General features: G+C 41.0%; 1 pseudogene; it reads right to left on the bottom strand.

Annotated features, from left to right (window-relative positions):
- Positions 1–608: 608 nt before the first annotated feature.
- On the bottom strand, positions 609–14,006 carry LOC149175604 (uncharacterized; annotated as a pseudogene).
- Positions 14,007–14,257: the final 251 nt, after the last annotated feature.

Below are 14,257 nucleotides of genomic sequence, written 5' to 3'. Positions count from 1 at the left end.
GGTCATAATTTTGAGCATTAGCACAAATCAAATATATAGCCACTCATCAGAGAGGCTTGTGGATGTGACTTGTGATTTGGTCGCATTCCATGGCTTATGCCAAATTTCATTTTCTAGAGTAGGTTGTGTTTCAAAACTGTGATTGGTGGAGGTCATATGGTCACAAATAAGTGGCGGTCACATGGACCATTGGCTTCCTCAATTTCAATATTGCGACCCTGCAACCAGTGGCATTGAGGAACTACAACTTGTGGAGGTCACATAGTCATGGTCCAATGAAGGTCACATCATGGTGGTTTGTCTGAGGCTTTATAATGCGATCGTGCAATCTGGAGAGAGTTCGCATAGTCACACTTTCTGGGCATGCTTATTGGGTTGCACATGTGATTAATGACATGGAAATAGATCAAAATTGAGAGATACAACCAAAGGGTGCATACTCCCTTGTAGATCCTTTTGCTAAACACCTCCATAAGACAATTGTGTTGTCAAACACTAAGGAACCCACTATGAGCTACAAATATTTTCAGGAAATTCAAGAGGAAACCATTCTCCTTCTTTTGAAGATATACTGCCGTATTTATTATTTTCTACTACCACCAAGTTTCTTATATAAAATAGGTTGACCATGTCCTCCATTGGTGAGAATATAAATGGAATGTATGTTAAAGCTTCTTGTTGTGAAAACACCTAAATTGATTTGCAATGAACTTCAAATCTTCTACCCTCAGTGCAAATGAATCCACTTCCACTAAATTTTTAACTATATTTTGGATCCAAAGCTCAAGTGAGAAGTTCTTCACCATAGAACTCACCATGACCCGGTGTAATTGAATTAAAAAAGTCACTTCTTCCCCCATTGGTGGTTGTATTCTCTAAATACCCATGAATGATGAAGATTATTTCAGTCATTGGATCCCTTTCCCTAATAATATATGTTCCTTCAGTGCTAAGTGCATAAAATTTCAAACATAAGTGTCATTGTATATCATGACAGAGGTTTGTAGGTAATATCCAAAAAAGTGCCTCTTCATCAACTCCACGTGTGGCCATCCATTTGTACTGTAAATCATATGGAAGTTGGTGGTGTTTCATCCATTCTTCCATATCCCTTCTCTTAACTCTTCACGCTTCAAGCCTAATTATTAGAGATCACAAATAGGTCTACATGTTCCCAATCAGATGTGAAAATAATACCAAACCAAGATTTGCAACGAGGATAGCAAACAAAGTCTCTATGATGTAAGTTCTTGTTATTAAATTTTGTCACAGGGAACTGAGATTCCTTAAGCCCCATTGTTTTGTGGATAAATTCCTTCTATGGACAGAAGTAATCTCCTTAGATGTATTGGCTTAGCCTAGAAACGACCGAGACAAAACTACAATGTTTTTACTTAGAGATGTTTGGAATATGAAAGGAAACCTACTTGGAATCCAATTCAAGCTTCCTTCTCCTTAATTATTAGCTCCAACTTCAACTCCAATTTATAAAAGTGGAACCTAAAAATCATACAAAAAAAGAAAGAGAACAAAATATACAAGATAACATATACAAACAAATATAAACAAGAAGTCAAGGATTCATGCTCTACATATGCATAATCAAGACATAATGTATAGGAGAAACAATGCACTTTTGTAATAATAATGGCGAGAAAATATTAAAACCCTTGTAGGCCTTGACTTTTTTAATCTCTCCCAACAATATTTTCCTTCCTTTTCCACAATGGTAAGCTTTCAATCACACCTAAATCACATGGATGGATCATGGACCTCTAGACACAAATGGACAACATAAAGGCATAATTAGAGTCTCCAAAATGCAACCCAGACTCTAAGGAAGGTGTTTCATTTATAGGGTAAACAAGGTAGTTTTAAATTTACCATACTAGGACTTAGATCCACTTTAGAAGGAGGTAAGTTCTATGAGATAAGAGATAAGACATCATTATTAGGAGTTCAAGATTAGATCACCCAATAAATGGTTAATCCACTCATGAACCTTCTAGAGAGAGAAACCTCGAAATTGTTTCTTATTTTTACTCATTTCTAGGTGTCATCACACTTTTTGTAAGAGAAAGCTATGCTGACCAACACAAGTTCCATGTGTGCAGCTTGTGCCATTGCATTTTTTCGAGAGAGTAAGTACAATGAGGTCTTAAATTATGATTTTCAACCAATGTAATCCATGATTCTTATAACTTTTGGAGATAGAATGCTTTTGGGTTTGTGGGCATGATTGCAAGGTATAAATAGATGATGATAGATCTAGGTTTAGGGCAATTTGTTTGAATGCGAGAAAATGATCAACAACACCCACCATAAGATGTAGAAATTTTTTCCATAAATTTTGAAGAGAAGATCCCACTTTCTATAGCATCTCCAAAAAGGTCAAATTGAAATATGATGTTGTTATCACTTGCATTAAAATTTTCCCATACCGTAGTATTTCATTCCACTGTTCATGAAGAGGTTTAAGATTATCATTCAAACTGCAAAAATCTAAATAGTTAATATTGTGGTTATGTAGGTTTAAGGTTCCACCTTGCTTTCTACATTTTGTCTACCGACATGTATTTTGACTTTCAATAGATAGTAAATACCATGAGGCACCTAAAACATGGTTGGATATCATGTAGAGTAGTAGGTTGTATGCATCTCCAACCCATGCAGTCTTGGAGGTATTTCTCTGAGCCTAGCAATTCCTATACATATGTGTTCCAGCGCATGGACATGCATCTACTTTAAATATGTGTTTCCTTAAGAGACAAGTAGGATTCTTCTTTTCCCTGCACAATTCTAAATATGGATTTGTTGCCACATTTCTTCTTTTATATTGCCACCAACATGCTTATATAAAATAGGTTGACCATGTCCTCCATTAGTGATGATAGAATTAGAATGTATGCTGAATCTTCTTATTGTGCAAATGCCTAAATTGATTTGCAACAAACTTCTAATATTCTACCCTCAATGCAAATGAATCCACTTCCACTAAATTTTTAATTAGATTTTGGATCCAAAACTCAAGTGAGTCATTTTTCACCACAAAACTCACTAGGACCTGGTGTAATTGAAATGAAAAATCTAGTTCTATCCCCATTGGTGGTTGTATTCTCTAGATACCCACGAATGATGAAGAGCATTTCAGTCATTGGATCCCCTTCCCAAAAAATATATGTTCCTCCAGTGATAAATGCAAAAAAGTTCAAACATAAGTCTCATTGTATATCACAATAGAGGTCTATAGGTAAGCTTCACAAAAGTTCCTTTTCATCAACTTCACATGTGGAAATCCATTTTTATTGTAGATGATATGGAAGTTGGCAGTGTTTCATGCATTTTTATGTATCCCTTTCTCTTAACTCTCCAATCTTCAAGCCTAATTGTTGGAGATCGAAAATAGGTGTGTATGTTCCCAATTAGATGTGCAAATAATAAAAAACCAATATTTTCAATGAGGATAGCAAACAAATTCTCTCTGAGGTAAGTGCTTGTCGTTAAATTTTGTCCCAGAGAATTGAGATTCCTTAATCCCCACCATAAGTAGTAGAAATATTTTTCCATAAATTTTGAAGAGACGATCCTATTGGCTTTAGGGGGACTGACCCAGGTTCAGAGTTATTTAGCCAAACAAATCCCTACACTACTGGCCCTTTCGGCATCAGCCTGCGGAGTGCAGACTGAAGTCTCACCCGAAGTAGTATGGGGGGACGCTGGAACCAAGTTTTTGCACCCTTGAGATTGATGTGATGTTGGTTTATTCCAACTAAAATTTCCTTCGCACCTTGTTCTAACCTTCAGTACCTTCGCGAAGTGTTACAATCGGCCTTCACACAACCCTAACCAGGGGTTGAGATGCTTTCACGCTGCTAGGGCAGAAAACTATGCTATTTCCCAAATTTGACTAAGTATATTACTTATCTTATCAACAGATCTTATTTATCTTCATTTAAATAGATATTATAAATTGCGTTCACTTAACCAATACCATTATACACATTTGCATATCATATAAGCATTAAAAGTGAAATTCATGCCCAATATAACAAATGCACACACATAAAATAAATACACAGAATTGATAGAAACTTCTCTTTATTAATACTTCTATAAGATTACAAACTTGACTCGCCCTACACACTCAGTTGTAAGGGTCTGCGCACACAGCTGCGAACTACTAGGCCTCTGCGCACTTAGTTGTAGAGCCTCTTCCTACTCTACGACCCAAAACTAGACTTTACACTTCAAAGCTATCTTGCATACATCATATGTTCTTCTTCATGCTTCTCTTCTTAGATGCCTTTGACTACTTAGATCTTTGCTCTATTTATACAATCCCATGGTCTTCGGACCATGGGTAGATCTCTACAGCCGACATTACATTATCAAAATAAGGGTGGAAAACCCTATGACTCTTTTACAACTAGGCGCTCTACGCCCACAAAATGCAGAGTCTTTACATTGGAATTACAAAACTTGGACCAAAATCTAGGCTCTAAGCCCAAAAACTTCCCTTGGGGGATCCTGCGCCCAACAAGCCCCCAACACAAACATCATGACTTGCCCTCAAGTCACTTTGCAGGTGTGGAGATCTTAATGCGAAGACCTCCCATCTCTGTTTGGATTGTTGCAAGTTTGGCAGTGCACTGAGCGAATGCCTGTTGGACTTCCTCCATGCAATTTTTGCTGACCGCTATCGCTGAACTACTGCCCTGAATCCTCTCCTGAGTTGCTTGCAGTTGCGCAAGCTTTGCTTCAATGGATATTGTAATTGTATATGCCCCATTGATCCACGACTATAGGCATGCTTTCAAGACCACTTCTTTTTGCCGAGCGGCATCCAATTTCTCCTTGAGCACCTTTGCCTGTTGCATCCTTGCAAACATCTATGTAAGGGTAACCGTCTGTGTGGTCCCTTTTAGCTCATCGTATCTCTGCTACAGCTCGTGCACCTCTGTCTCTAGGAATTCTATGTTCGGGTCCTCTTGCAGGGTTGCGAGGACCTCGAATGACTGCTCAAATAGCTTCATGTAGTGTGTCACTGCATTTTCAACCTCTGACAGAGTTGAAGGCTAAGCCTTCAACTGTAGTTCTATTATCTGAAGGTTCAACTCCAGCTGAACCCTGGCCATTTCTGCTCTTGCATCGCACACCCCTGTGGCTAACTTTCAGACACGTACCTCCACCGGTTCCTCTACTTGAATGGCCAACTCCGGGACCATCTGGCAGGCTTCCTCCACAACCTGCACTATCTGTTTGTTCTGGTCCACTGCCTCATTACGCTACAGGTTCAACTTCTCAATGTTGATGTGTTGCTCGCTCATTACCTATAGAGTGTGACTCTCGCTGGCCTAAAATTTTGCGATGATTCCATCCTACAAGAGATAAAGTGTCTCCTAAGGTACCGCAGCCATGTTTAATCCAACCCCTTTCAAACTACTAACCATAGGCCTGTCGAACTCATTCTGCGATGAGTGCTCCATCTGGTAGAACTATTGAGTTGGTCATCTTGGTGTGCAACATTTCCTCGGCAACTGAAGTGCCCACTGCAAGGCTGGTGGACACTATGCCAGCTTGTGGAGTGTGCACCTGTAACTCCTGTATTTATGTCTGGAGAGCCCCCAATACCAATTGGTGTTGTTCCTCAAACTGTTGGAGGGCCTCTGCATTGACATCCCTCACCGTTTCGCCGATATCATGCAGATCCCCCTCAGTGAGGGTGATTGGGTCGAACAAAGTCTTTGAGGCCTTTTTTTTCTAGCACGACCCTACCTGCTCTCATGGTCGCAGATGTTTTAGATGGGTGGAAATTGTCTGTGGTCCACACCACCTTTTGGGCGAAGGTGACTTCTATCCTTCGCGCTCTTCTTCTGCTATTTTCTGTTGCTCTTCCAACTTCGCAGTGTTGCACACTTCCTGGGCCTTAGCTACTACTTCTTCCTTCTTGCACTTTTCCGCCAGCTGTGTCATCCACAGTTTTGTCTCTTCCTTCTTCCGCTACACGGCGGACTTTTCTGCTTCCACCGCAGAGTCAGTTGGAGTGTGCCACTCTGGTGGCCAAGGCTCAAGGAATGCGAAAATTACATCGTCAGTTGGTAAGTGTGGTAACTCGTGCCACGTCTTAATAGGGTCCTTTCGCGCCCTAATGAAGACATGGTGGAAGTCTTCTTTGAATTCTGCAAAGCTCTACAGACTGTTGTACTGTGGGCGATAACTGTGGGTTATGATTGATCCCTATCCGGATGTTCATCTCCATGAGCACCCAAAATATCTTGCTCTCCCTTATCCTCTGTGCATCCCTGGTCACCCAAGCAAAGCATACTTTGCTGCCTCTGGAAGGTCCTACGTGATCGACGGGAACTGGCTATCTTCAGGCAACTCCCATGCCACCAGGACTATTGACAACAGGAGCTATGCGTAATGGAATGTTTTTCCTTGTTCCTGTGCCTCGCGGTAGTTTGCAAGGAACTCACCACATAGTTAGTTTGCCCAGTTGTACTAGACCCCTTCTACGCAATGAACTGCCAGTGCAACCACTGGTGGGGGCACCTCATTCACGCGACACTTTCGCATCACCTTCCCTGCCAATATTTGTGTCGCAACCTTGACTACAAGGTTGTTGATGCTGGAAATGGCATACCCTCGCTTCTTCTTCTCCAACTTAAATTTCTTTTTCATGGCCTCCACGATGGCCAAGTCATCACTTTTTCCCTCTGAAATGTTTGCTAGTTCCTCCCCTATGCAAGGGAGATGTGTAATCCGGTGAATCGGATGGTCTATGATGGGGATGGGCTCCTCTAGCCACAAGCACCCATCATGCACCAAGCAGAGCAGCTGCCTGATGACAAAAGTGGTCACTGAGGCGTGGTGATAATGCAGCACCTAGAGCAGGTTTAGCAACCCTGCTTTCTCAAAAACTCTAAGCCATTTGCGCGGCTCCAACTCTATCATTCCAGTCGGTGGATCTATCTTTTGGTGCATTAGCTTCACAATCGCTAAATGCGGGAACTTCTCGCAGTCCGCAAGGTCCCAATCTTCAATTTTAGCACGGGAAACCATCCCAAGTGCACTCCTTCGAACATAATATCGTCTGGGTGCAGGGGATTTTGTAGAGAGCTCTTGCTCTCATTTATATCCTTTTGAACCTTAGCTTTACCCTTTCGTAGAGGAACATATTCTGGCAGCTTGGTGATAGGGTCCGCACCCTGGGTTTCAACTTCCATTTCTACACCCTCCTCCACCAAGATTTCTTCAAACTCTTCCTCCTCATCGGCCTCCAAATTAATGGCCTTCCCCTTTTCCTCCAATGTGAGCTTTGTCCTCAGTGGATTTCTGGGCGAGACGCGCACCTATATCATGGCATGCTTGTCCTTCTTAGGTCTTGGTGTGCACGGTGATTTATTGACCTCAAATATTATTCCGACACTCTCTGGGGCTTCCAGTTTCGTAATTTCCTGCACAACTTCCTTGCCTGTCACTACTCTTGTGTCCATGGCTTCTTTGGGTGCTAACATCATGCTATTCCACAATTCTCTCAATGTCTCTAGTAATTGCTCAAACAATGAATTCACTTTCAGAATATCAAATAAGTCTCAATTCATGAATACCTAAGCGCGCAACAACTCAGTTCTCAAATTACCAAGTGTTGTTTGCTGGACAACCACGTGTAATTTATAGCGCCTTTTGAGTTTGAATTCAATCGTTCCCCCCACATTCGGTCCATTAATGCTAGATTGGCAAAATATTTTCAAGAATCTACCCCAGAAAGTTCATCTTAAATGCATGCCACCACTCCATTTGGCCTCAAACCAAGCATCACATCTTGAATAGTGAGTGTAACGGTCACTTTCCAGCAGACCTGTGCGCCAGCACAGCTGTCTTCGCGCTATCACAAACCCTCTGACACTTTGTTGATGTGTGTAGTCCTAACATCACACAGTTCCTGGGTAGAGTAGTTTATAGTCCTGCACCTCCTTTCAACTGCTTGGAGCGCTAAGACTATGCTTCGGTCGGCTAGTCAGGTGGTCAGGCCACCTATGTATGGCTTCAAATGATTGCCATTCACTTTTCCTGGGAAGGGATTGCCATTCAACTTTACCAATTGTACCATGCCCTTCCTACATTTTGGTCAAGGGACCGCTTTTCAGCCTGAACCCTGTAGGCGGGAGTTCTATCCATCATCGATTCATAGCTTCTGCAAGTATGCTCATCATGTCCCACAAACCTACAAAAGTTGCAGAACAACTGTTCCGAAGTTTGCGTATACTTCTGTAACAAGTGGTAGTTGTTTGTGGCATGTTTTCTGGCAATTTGACAGATCGCGCACCATAAAGCAGGCGCCACACTAGGTCCTGCTTGAGCTTCCAGCCTTAAAGGCATCTGTCCTCCTCCTGCAAGGTAATTCGTAAAAACTAGGCAGTGGTCTTTGTCATGACCCTGACTCTTACATTTCATGCACCATACTTCTTCGCGCACTTCTGGTCGAATCATCTTGTCCTGTTTCATACTCTTGATCTCAAGGCACAGATTCTTTAGCTGCACGTGGATCTACTGAACTCTGAGGTTAGGATCTTGCATCGGGGTCTCATGTAGCCTCATAACAATCTCTAAGGCCTCTGCCTGAGTTGTTATCTTTTGTTGCGATAGAGCACTCCTTAAATGTGGTAGTAGCGAAGCTACAAACCACTCGTGATGTTGTCCATCTATCAGATTCATATTGGCTTCACAAATCATACATTTCAGCCTATGATCTAGTTCCCAAGGAATCTCACCTAGTAGCATCATGATATGTTTGAATCCCACAATCGAATGTGCTTCAGATTTAGGCCTGCTAAATTCCCTATTTAGCGTTATTTGGATATCTGCGACCCTCGCATTTAGGTTATCGTTGGAGTACTTAATATACCAAGTCAACGCGCGATCCTACAGGGCGCTAACTAGTGTCGCTTTCTTTATATGGTCATCTGTAACACCTTGCGCTTCCCATACATCCCTTACAATGAACCAGAATTGGTTTGGATCCTCATTTCCCAAACCTTTGAACATAGGAAACTTCACTGTGTTTGCCATACTGAATCACGGTGGTGGTGGAGTTGGTATGGGTGAAGATGGAGGTGATGGCACTGAAGCCATGGCAGTATGGGTGGAGGTGGTATTCACGGAATTCTTTGTCTTATTGGTTGAATAGCACTTAGCGGAGAGACCTTCACGAGCTCTTCCTCGTCCTCTTGTGGAGGTGAAATCAAGGGGCTATTTTCTGGACCCTTATTTCCTTTGTTCCTATAAACCTTTCCACTTCGCGTAGCCCCGAACATCAAGGAAACTGCATAATCCGCTTTTCACACAACAACATTTTAATCCAAGTATTCAAAGACTTTACGTAGTTTGTTGTAGCTCTACCCCAGAAATATTATAGATCTGATATGAAATAGCTCTGATACCAATTGTTGTAGATCTGACCCAGAGATATATGATAATAGAAATAACCTAAGAATAACAAGATCAAAATAGATAGAAACTCTTCTTTATTATCAAAACCCTTATGGTAGGGCAACACCATACATTCACTCCTTAAGGAAGGAGAACACTCCACAAGCCATATGCCTGTTCATACAATAATGCTTCACTTCATCTTCATATCTCTCCATGTGGAGTCTCTAGCCTTTATATAGGCCTCATACATACAATACCATGCATCATTACCATGGTTCCCTCATACCATCAACTAATACCATGGGCCCATTACATTATTATTAACTACTTGTGGTCCCTTACATGACATGGGTTAACCACCTTATTTATTACTATGGCCCATCCCATTATTACATTATTACCTTGGGTACCACCCTTGGTACCCCATATTATCCCCCCTAGGTATATAACATTCCACCCCCCTAAGCATGTTTCGTCCCCGAAACATGGGAAGAACACAAATAATAAGATCTACTCAAAAGAGTAGTCCACTGATACCATGCACATGCATCTAGCCATCCAAGAGAAAGGTGAACCCTCGATCTCGCTGGTGCCTCGCTCGCTTGAGATGGAAGCTGACCATGGCAGCTCTTCTGTGTTGATGTGTAGTAGGTGGATCTAGGCTCCTTGCTATCTATCATACGGGGGTTGTTGTCCTTGTGGCTAGTTGGTTGCCATCTTGTTGGTTGTTTTCTTGCGGGGTGATGTGGGTGATGATATGTTGAAGTTTTAACCCACGGTGTCTTTTTCTTTAATTCACCCTGTTGTGGTGCCTGTTGTCGTGGCTTCTTTTCTAATATGACTTCGACCACTGAACCCTCGTCAGATGTGTCAGCACCTGTAACCTGTTCTGCTTCAGCCTCTGTTTGTGTTTGATTCTCGATCATCAACTGCTCATCATCTGATATGTCAGTCCCTTGAACATCTTCTGCTTCAGCCTCCATGTGCTCTACCTGTTTATGGATGGAAATATCCTGTAATGTAATTTTCTTCTTTTTATACCATAGCTTCAGGAATTTCTTCTACACATTAATATTGATAGTACTCATGGATTCCATCCAAGGGTATCCCAAAACAACATCCCTGTTATCCATATCTGAAGCATAAAAATCACCATGAAACACATACTTATCCATAGAAAGCTTCAAATCCTTATAGATTTGAACCTCATTATCATCAACCTGTGTATTCTGAATTTGTTTTGCTGGGACTTGCAATTTCTTTGCCAAGTTGACATTTATAAGATTTTGTTTGCAACTCGGATTGATAGACACAATGATTTTCTCCTTCTGAATCAATCCATGAACCTGCAATACAGACATACCAGCCAAAAATAACCCTTTTGGTTCCTTGGTTTCCTTCTTTCCTGTAAAAATAAAAGCTTTGCTAGGCTGTGTGTCTGTCTGTGTGTGCTTATCCACAAAATTTGATTTACGGTCAAAGCGCTCTATAAGAGCTTTTTTGAAGGCATCCCAATTCTGAAAAGGTCCATTGCAACGCTGATGCCATTTCGCCCATTTGCATCTTTCAAGGTCCAAATACATTTCTCCCCTACTCAACTGAGTATAATGATCATAGATGTATTCCGATTTGAAATATTTCTCCATTTTTTCTAGCCATTTAACTGGATGAGAGCCATCAAATTTATACAAGTCCCTCAAACTCCGATCTAGGCCCGCCATCACAAAAATATTGGTGAAAACTTGAAATGGTCACAGATTCGTCAATATTGCTCAGAATCTCTATTATAACCTGTTTTTAGAAACGGAACAACCACTCTGCATCTACCCATGTTGTAGAAATCTTGATCCAGGCACTTGAAATTTCAGATCTGCGCTGCTACTCTCCCGCCGTCACCCAAAATTTCTGCAAAAAGAGCTGATTTTAATTCAGCGATATCTCCCTCATCCGGACTCCGATTCGACTGATTTTTTTTTGAAATTATGTGTTTTTTCACAAAGATTCCAGATCTACAATTAGATTTGACAGATCTTGCACCAGGACTTCTAAATCGGCGCCGCAAAATCGCTACCCTGAAAATTGTCTGCAACCCCACTGATTTTTAAATCAGCGATATCTTCTTCATCCGGACTCCGATTTAACTGATTTTTTTTTTGAATTTGGGTATTTTTTCACAAGGAATACAGATCTGTAATTAGATTCTGCAGATCTAGCACCAAAACATACAGATCTGATCTGCAATTTCGCCACCCAAAAATCCCTGCAAAAAATAAAAAAAAATTCTCCACGGTTTGCCCAAGAAAGTGCTCTGATACCAATTGTTGTAGCTCCGATACCAATTGTTGTGGATCTAACCCGGAATATTATAGATCAGATACAAAAATATAAGATAATACAAGTAAACCCAAAGATAATATGAAATGATTCTTTATTGTCAAACCCTTAAGGTAGGGCAACACCATACATTCACTCCTTAAGGAAGGAGAACACTCCACAAGCCATATGCTCGTTCATACAATAATACTTCTCTTCATATCTCTCCATTTGGAGTCTCTAGCCTTTATATAGGCCTCATACATACAATACCATGCATCATTACCATGGTTCCCTCATACCATCAACTAATACCATGGGCCCATTACATTATTATTAACTACTTGTGGTCCCTTACATGACATGGGTTAACCACCTTATTTATTACTATGGCCCATCCCATTATTAGATTATTACCTTGGGTACCACCCTTGGTACCCCATATTATCCCCCCTAGGTATATAACATAGTTACCTCGTTGTCCTTGAAGAAAGCGTCGCTCTGCCTCGCTATAATTGACTAAGGTGTCAACCGCAAACTCAGTAATGAATCCTCCTATAATACGATCGAGGCAATGATCGATGATGCGCGCAATCTTATCCTCTAATGCTTCCAACCTTCGCACTAGCTCTGGAGTCCACACAATAGGACCGTCAAGCTTCCACCTTCATTGGCTATCTACTAGCTTCGCGATCCACTTGTATAGCTCAGTAGGGAAGGATGTGAAAAAGATTTCGTGGATCTCTGTATACAGGTCACTGTCTAGCTACCCTTCTTTTGATAGTCACGGGTTTCTGTTCTCTTGTGTCGTGAACTCGTGAATCCTTCTGTCCAACCAGCCTTCAATTTCTTTCTTAGTTGGATCCCAATGATATGACATCACACATCTCTCATTCTGGTCCCGACAACGAAACCATTTGTTGGCTTATGGGGGGCTGACCCAAGTTCAGAGTTATTTAGCCAAATAAATCCCTCCACTACTGGCTCTTTCAGCATCAACCCGCGGAGCATGGACTGAAGTCTCACCTGAAGCAGTATGGGGGGATGTTGGAACCAATTTTCCGCACCCTTGAGATGGATGTGATGTCGGTTTATTCCAACTAGACCTACCTTCATGCAGGTCGCTTCACGCCCTATTCTAACCTTCAATACCTTCACGAAGTGTTACAATCGGCCTTCGCGCAGCCCTAACCAGGGGCTGAGATGCTTTTGCACTGCTAAGGTAGCGAACTGCACTATTTCCCAAATTAGACTAAGTATCTTACTTATCTTATCGACAGATCTTATTTATCTTTGCGTAAACAGATATTCTAACTTGCGTTCACTTAACCAATACCATTATACACATTCGCGCATCATATAAGAATTAAAAGTGAAATTCATACCCAATATAACAGATGCACAAACATGAAATAAATACACATAAATGATAGAAACTTCTCTCTATTAATACTTCCAGAAGATTATAGACTTGACTGGCCCTATGCACTCAGCTGCAGGGGTCCGCACACTTAGTTGCGGACTACTAGGCCTCTGTACACTCAGCTACAGTGCCTCTTCCTACTCTATGACCCAGAACTAGACATTACACTTCAGAGCTATCTCACATACATCATATGTTCTTCTTCATGCTTCTCTTCTTAGATGCCTTTGACTACTTAGAGATTTGCTCTATTTATGCAATCCCATGGTCTGCAGACCATGGGTAGATCTCTACATTTGACATTACAATATTAAAATAAGGGCGGACAACCCTATGACTCTTTTACAACTATGCACTCCGCACCCACAAAATGCGGAGTCTTTACATTGGAATTACAAAACTTGGACCAAAATCTGGGCTCTAAACCCCAAAACTTCCCTTGGGGGATCCCACGCCCAACAGATCCCACTTTCTATAGCATCTCCAAAAATCACAAATCAAAAAATGTTGTTATCACTTGCATTACAATTTTCCCATACAATATAATTATCATTCCATTGTTCATGAAGAGGCCTAAGATTTTCATTCAAACTGTGACAATCTAAATAGTCAATATTGTGATTTTGTACGTTTAAGGTTCCATGTTTCTTTCTAAATTCTATCTGTCACATGTATTTTGACCTTAAATGGATAGTAAATACAACGAAGCACCTAAAACATGGCTAGCTATCATGTAGAGTAGTAGATTGTATGCAACTCCAACCCATGTAGTCTTGGTGGTATTATTTTGAGCCTGACGATTCCTATACATATGTTTGTTCCAATGCATGGGCATGTGTCGACTCTAAATATATATTTCATTAAGAGGCATGAATGATTCATATTTAATTGAAATGTCATTAACATGTATCCCATGCCGCTCCTTTTAAATTTTTTAATTAGGAATGTGTTAATGATCAATCACTAAGGAGCATGTTAGTCTCAATATATATCATTTCAACAGACCTCTTGCTATTGGGTTCTAGTCACCATCCTAGTGACACATTAAATGTTATATTTTTAAACCTTAGCTCACACATTCCATGT

Source organism: Pinus tabuliformis, chromosome 4_1 (genome assembly GCF_031772625.1).
Source record: "Pinus tabuliformis cultivar Carrire ecotype Pingquan chromosome 4_1, CPIR1, whole genome shotgun sequence".
Classification (NCBI taxonomy): Eukaryota; Viridiplantae; Streptophyta; class Pinopsida; order Pinales; family Pinaceae; genus Pinus; species Pinus tabuliformis.
Note: the sequence above shows the minus strand (reverse complement) of the source record. Positions and strands in the feature narration are given on the sequence as shown.